Source organism: Rhinopithecus roxellana, chromosome 2, assembly GCF_007565055.1.
Source record: "Rhinopithecus roxellana isolate Shanxi Qingling chromosome 2, ASM756505v1, whole genome shotgun sequence".
NCBI lineage: Eukaryota > Metazoa > Chordata > Mammalia > Primates > Cercopithecidae > Rhinopithecus > Rhinopithecus roxellana.
In genome coordinates this window covers 47,807,399-47,814,155 of record NC_044550.1, presented here as the reverse complement: position 1 = coordinate 47,814,155, position 6,757 = coordinate 47,807,399, and positions in this window count along the sequence as shown.

The window sequence follows — 6,757 nt, the reverse complement described above, 5'->3', positions numbered from 1 at the left end:
GTTCCCACCTAAGAGTTTACAGCTTTCTAGGCTACCCTACAGATCTCAGACCTGCTAGCCTCGCACAATCACTTAAGCCAACTCCTCAATTTCTTGAAATACATCTGTACTTCAGAATTTCTTGAAGTACTCTCTGTCCGTGTGTGTGTGTGTGTGTGTGTGTGTGCTGTGCATATATATAAATGTGTGCATACACAATCTCCTACTATTTCTCTGGAGAAGCCTGATTTATACAGGTAGTAAGGTAGTGGGTAATTGTAGGGACAAAAGGCTAGAATACATATGGCCTTGTAAAGTCACGGTAAGGATGTTAGCTTTAAGTTTCAGATGAGAAATTAATGGAGGATTTTGAGCCTGAAGCATGACATGATCTCATATATCTTTTTTAACTTTTATTTTTAGGTTCAAGAATACACGTGCAGGTTTGTTATATAGGTAAATTGCATGACATGGGGGTTTGGTGTACAGATTATTTTGTCACCCAGGTAATAAGCATAATACTCAATGATAGTTTTTCGATCCTCACCCTCCTACCACCCTCCGTCCTCAAGTAGGCCCCTGTGTCTGTTGTTCCCTTCTTTGTGTGTATATGTACTTGATGTTTAGCTCCTATATATAAGTGAGAACATATGGTATTTGGTTTTCTGTTCCCGTGTTAGTTTACTTAGTCTAATGGCCTCCAGCTCCATCCATGGTTTTGTTTTTTTGTTTTGTTTTGTTATTTTGAGATGGAGTCTCCCTCTGTTGCTCAGGCTGAAGTGCAGTGACTTGATCTTGGCTCACTGTACTCCGCCACCTGGGATCAAGCAATTCTCCTGCCTCAGTTTCTCGAATAGCTGGGATTACAGGTGCTCGCCACCACACCTGGTGGGGTTTCACCATCTTGACCAGGCTGGTCGCAAACTCCTGACCTTGTGATTCGCCTGCCTCGGCCTCCCAAAGTGCTAGGATAACAGGTGTGAGCTACCATGCCTGCCCTCCATATTAATTTTAAAATAGTTTTTTTTTCTAATTTTGTGAAGAATGTCATTGGTAGTTTGATAGGAGTAGCATTAATTCTATAAATTGCTTTGGGCAGTATGGCCATTTTAACAATATTGATTTCTTCTCACTCATGAGCATGGAATATTTTTCCATTTGTTTGTGTCATTTCTGATTTCTTTGAGCAGTGTTTGTAATTCTCATTGTAGAGATCTTTCACCTTCCTAGTTAGTTTTATTCTTAGGTATTTTATTCTTTTCATGGCTATTGTGAATGGGATTGCTTCTTGATTTGGCTCTCCGCTTGGATGTTGTTTATGTATATGAATGCTACTGACTTTTGTACATTGATTTTGTATCCTGAAACATTGCTAAAGTTGTTTATTAGGTTGTATTAGGTGGTTTTCATACTGCTATAAAGAACCACCCAAGACTGGGCAATTTATAAAGAAAATAAGGTTTAGTTGATTCACAGTTCATCATGGCTGGAGAAGTCTGGGGAAACTCACAATCATGGTAGAAGGCAAAGTGGGAGAAAGGCCCCTTTTTCACAAGACAACAGGAAGGAGAAGTGCCCAGCGAAGAGGAAGTACCCCTGATAAAACCATCAGATCTCGTGAGAACTCACTATCATAACAGCATGGGAGAAACTGCCCTCGTTATTCAATTACCTCCACTTGGTCTTTCCCTTGACACATGGGGATTACAATGCAAGATGACATTTGGGTGGAGACACAAAGCCTAACCATATCACAGATCAAGGAGCTTTTGGGCAGAGATTATGGGATTTTCCTAGATACAGAATTGTATCTCACCCGCAAACAGGCAGAGTTTGACTTCCTCTTTTCCTGTATGGACACCTTTCATTTCTTCCTCTTGCCTGGTTGCTCTGGCTAGGATTTCCAGTACTGTGTAGAACAGTTGTGAGAGAGGGCATCCTTGTTTTATGCCAGTTTTCAAGGGGAATGCTTCCAGCTTTTGCCCATTCAGTATTGTATTGGCTGTGGGTTTTTCATAGATGGTTCTATTATTTTGAAGTATGTTCCTTCAATGCCTAGTGTGTTGAGAGTTTTTAACATGAAGAGATGTTGAATTTTATTGAGAGCCTTTTCTGCATTTATTGAAATTATTATGTAGTTTTTGCTTTTAGTTTTGTTTATGTGATGAATCATATTTATTGATTTGCATATGTTGAACCAACCTTGTATCCCAGGGATAAAGCCTACTTGATTGTGGTGGATCAGGTTTTTGATGTGCTGCTGAGTTCAGTTTACTGGTATTTTGTTGAGAATATTTACATCTATGTTCATCAAGGATATTGGCCTGAAGTTTTCATTTTTGTGGTGTCTCTGCCAGGTTTTGGTATCAGGATGATGCTGGCCTCATTGAATGAGTTAGGGAGGAGTCCTTCCTCCTCAATTTTTTGAAATAGTTTCAGTAGGAATGGTACCAGCTCTTAATATATCTGGCAGAATTTGGCTGTGATTCTGTCTGGCCCTGTGCTTTTTCTTGTTGTTGGGTTTTTATTGCTGATTCAATTTTGGAACTCCTTATTTGTCTGGTCAGGGATTCAATTTCTTCCTGGTTCAATCTTGGGAGGTTTAATTTTCAGGAATTTATCCATTTCTTCTGGGTTTTCCAACTTGTGTGCATAGGAGTATTCACAGTAATCTCTGAGGGTATGTTGTATTTCTGTGGGGTTAGTGGTTACCCTTTGTCATTGCTGATTGTGTTTATTTGGATCTTCTTTTTTTTCATTAGTCTAGCTATGTGGTCTATGTATCTCATTTATTCTTTCAAAGAACCAATTACTGGATTCACTGATCTTTTGTATTTTTTTTTTTTTTTTTTTTTGCATCTCAATTTCCTTCATTTCAGCTCTGATTTTGGTTCTTTTATTCTGCTAGCTTTGGGGTTGGTTTGCCCTTGTTTCTCTAGTTCCTCTACATGTGATGTTTGGTTGTTAATTTGAGATCTTTCTAACTTTTTGATTGGGCATTTTGCACCATAAGCTTCCCTCTTAACATTGCTTTAGCTGTGTCCCAGAGATTCTGGTATTTTGTATCATTGTTCTCATTAGTTTCAAAGTATTTCTTGATTTCTGCTTTAATTTGATTGTTTACCAAAAAGTCATTCGGGAGCAGTTTGTTCAATTTTCATGTAATGATATGGATTTGAACAATTTTCTTAGTATTGGTTTCTATACTAATTATGCTGTGGTTCAAGAATATGCTTGGTAAGATTTCAGGTTTTTTTTTTTTTTAATTTGCTGAGGATTGTTCTATGTCCAATTATGTGGCTGATTTTAGAGTATGTGCCATGTGCAAATGAGAACAATGTATATTCTGTTGTTCGTGAGTGGCGAGTTCTGTAGGTATCTCTTAGGCCCATATGGTCAGTGTTGAGTTCAGGTCCTGAAAAATCTTTTGTTAGTTTTCTGCCTTAATGATGTGTCTAATATTTTCAGTTGGGTGTTAATGTCTCCCACTATTATTTTGTGGTTATCTAAGTCTCTTCATAGGTCTCTAATAACTTGTTTAATGAATCTGCATGTGCTTCTGTGTTGGGAGCATATTTAGGATAGTTAGGTCTTCTTATTCCCATTACGTAATGCCCTTCTTTGTCTTTTTTGGTCTTTGTTTGTTTAAAGTGTTTTGTCTGAAATTAGAAGAGCAATCCCTGATTTTTTTTTTTTTTTTTTTTTTTCCATTTGCTTGGTAGATTTTTCTCTATCCCTTTACTTTGAGTCTATGGGTATCATTGCAGGTGGGAAAGGTCTCTTGAAGACACTGTGTCATTGAGTTTTGCTTCTTTATCCAACTTCCCACTCCATGCCTTTTAACTGGGGCATTTAGCCCATTTACATTCAAGTTTAATATTGATATGTGTGGATTTAAATCCTCTCATTTTGTTGTTAACTGGTTATTTTGTGGACTTGCTTGTGCAGTTGCTTAGTAGTGTCAATGGTCTGTGTACCTAAGTGTGATTTTGTAGTGGGTGGTAATGATCTATCTTTTCCACATTTAGCACTCTCTTCAGGACCTCTTATAAGGCAGGCCTGGTGGTAATAAATTCCCTTAGCATTTGCTTGTCTGAAAAAGATCTTAATTCTCCTTCACTTATGAAGCTTAGTTTGGCTGGGTATAAAATTATTCATTGGAATTTCTTTTCTTTAAGAGTGCTGAATATAGGCCCCCAATATCTTCTGGCTTGTAGATTTTCTGCTGAAAGGTCCACTGTTAGCCTGATGAGGTTCCCTTTGGAGGTGACCTGCCCCTTCTCTCTAGCTGCCTTGAAAGTCTTTTCTTTCATTTTGACCTTTGAGAATTGGATGATTATGTGTCTTAGGGATGGTTACTTAGTCCAACAAAAATAAAGAAAAAGATTAGGCTGGGCATGGTGGCTCACACCTGTAATTTCAGCACTTTGGGAGGATAAGGAAAGAGGATCATCTGAACCTAGGAGTTCAAGACCAGCCTCGGTGGGGCGCGGTGGCTCACGCCTGTAATCCCAGCACTTTAGGAGGCGGAGCAGACAGATCATGAGGTCAAGGGATAGGGACCATCCTGGCCAACATGGTGAAACCCTGTCTCTACTAAAAATATAAAATTAGCTGGGCGTGGTGGTGCACACCTGTAGTCCCTGCTACTCAGGAGGCTGAGGCAGGAGAATCTCTTCAGCCTGGGAGGTGGAGGTTGCAGTGAGCTGAGATTGCGCCACTGCACTCCAGCCTGGTGACAGAGTAAGATTCCATCTCAAAAAATAAATAAATAAAAATAAAAATAAATAAATAAAAGACTAGCCTGGGCAAGATGGTGAGACCTCACCTCAACAATAACAAAAAATTAGCCAGGCATGGTGTTGTGCACCTGTAGTTCCAGCTATCAATGAATCCCCTAGTTCAGGACCACTGGAATATCATACTCATTGACAATGAGAAATCATTCCCCATTTACCTGAAGACAACCTAAAGCTCTTTGATTTTAGTATGTCTCTCAGAATTAGCTCAATTGATGACCAAGATGAATTTTCCCACCAAACTGCTAAGAAGTGAAATCAGAGTTAGGATAAACTTAATTCAAATAACATTGACAAGTTTTCAGACTTTGAGACACAGGGCTAATTGCCTAATGTTGGTGAGTTAAAGCAAGCTGCTTCTTCTACTTTTTTTTTTTTAATGTAGAGAACAAAATTCAAAATCCCCATGACACTATAGTCATTCATCTTTCCTCTAGAGTAAGGACTATAGACTCCAAGGTTCCTTTGGGTTTCTGCTACTACTGCTGTGTTCACAGCTAGTTCAATGCCTTCTAACAATGCCTTTTGCACAGGACTGCTGAGGGACTAAGTGGCAAACTGTGCCTGACCTATGGTTAACATTCAATAAATGGGGCACACTACCATTTGCCCTCATGACATCAAAAGAGGTAATGCTTATTTCTCATAATGGTTAATGCTAAAGTACATCCAAATGTTTATTTATGACAAGTGTTTTAGGAGCCAAAATATTTATCAGGAAAAGCTGTCAGTATATTTGGGCCTCGATTATCTTACTAAAGTTTGCTAAAGGTTTTTTCCTAGTCTACTTCACTGGCGGGTGGCTAGCAGTCTGGAACAAGTATAATTTAAACAGAAGAATAAACAATTAAATCTATTTCAAAGTGAGTTAGAAGCTGAGTTTAACAGGCTCTTCACTTTCTTTTTTTTTTTTTTTTTTGAGATGGAGTCTGGCTCTGTCGCCCAGGCTGGAGTGCAGTGGCCGGATCTCAGCTCACTGCAAGCTCCGCCTCCCGGGTTTACACCATTCTCCTCCCTCAGCCTCCCGAGTAGCTGGGACTACATGGGCCCGCCACCTCGCCCAGCTAGTTTTTTTGTATTTTTTAGTAGAGATGGGGTTTCACTGTGTTAGCCAGGATGGTCTCGATCTCCTGACCTCGTGATCCGCCCGTCTCGGCCTCCCAAAGTGCTGGGATTACAAGCTTGAGCCACTGCGCCCGGCCTGGCTCTTCACTTTCTAGAGTCATTTCTGTTACCAGGATAGGTGTTTTAATCTATAAATTCTGTGGATAGTCAACCCCAGAGTGCTAGTAGAGTATAGCTGATGTATGGAGAGGAATCTAAGTTATATTATTCAAATATAATGTTTGGGAGACAAGAATTTTTGACCCATATGTATTTACACTAACTAAATGCAAACTATAGTCCAACAGCAATGGTATTTTGATTCTCTGAGTTAGAAGGTAATTGATGGGAATGAGGGAGAAATTTACTGTAGAAATGATGCTTTCTGAGAAATATCTTATATGTTACGGAATCCATAACATAACCTTCCTTAAACATATTACCATAGGACCCTTATAATTTCTGATGACACTGATGATATTACTTGTTGAATGGGCTAATTGATGGTAAGTTAAGTGTTTAGGACAGTAACTGACATATGTTCAATAAATATTAGTTTCTGCTTAAAATCTGGATCAAAATCTTTCTCCAAAAATTTTCTAACCCTAAATGTAGCTCATTTGCTACACTTAACAGGACGTTAAAGGATTTTGCCTTATGTTTTTTCTGAATATGAACGTTCTGATAAAAGGATTAAAGTTCTTCATGTGTTATGTGTTTGAGATAGCCTTTTTTTTTTTTTTTTTTGAGATGGAGTCTTGCTCTGTTGCCCAGACTGGAGTGCAGTGGCACAATCTTGGCTCACTGCAACCTCCGCCTCCAGGATTCAAATGATTCTCCTAGTACAACCTCCTAAGTAGCTGGGATTACAAGCA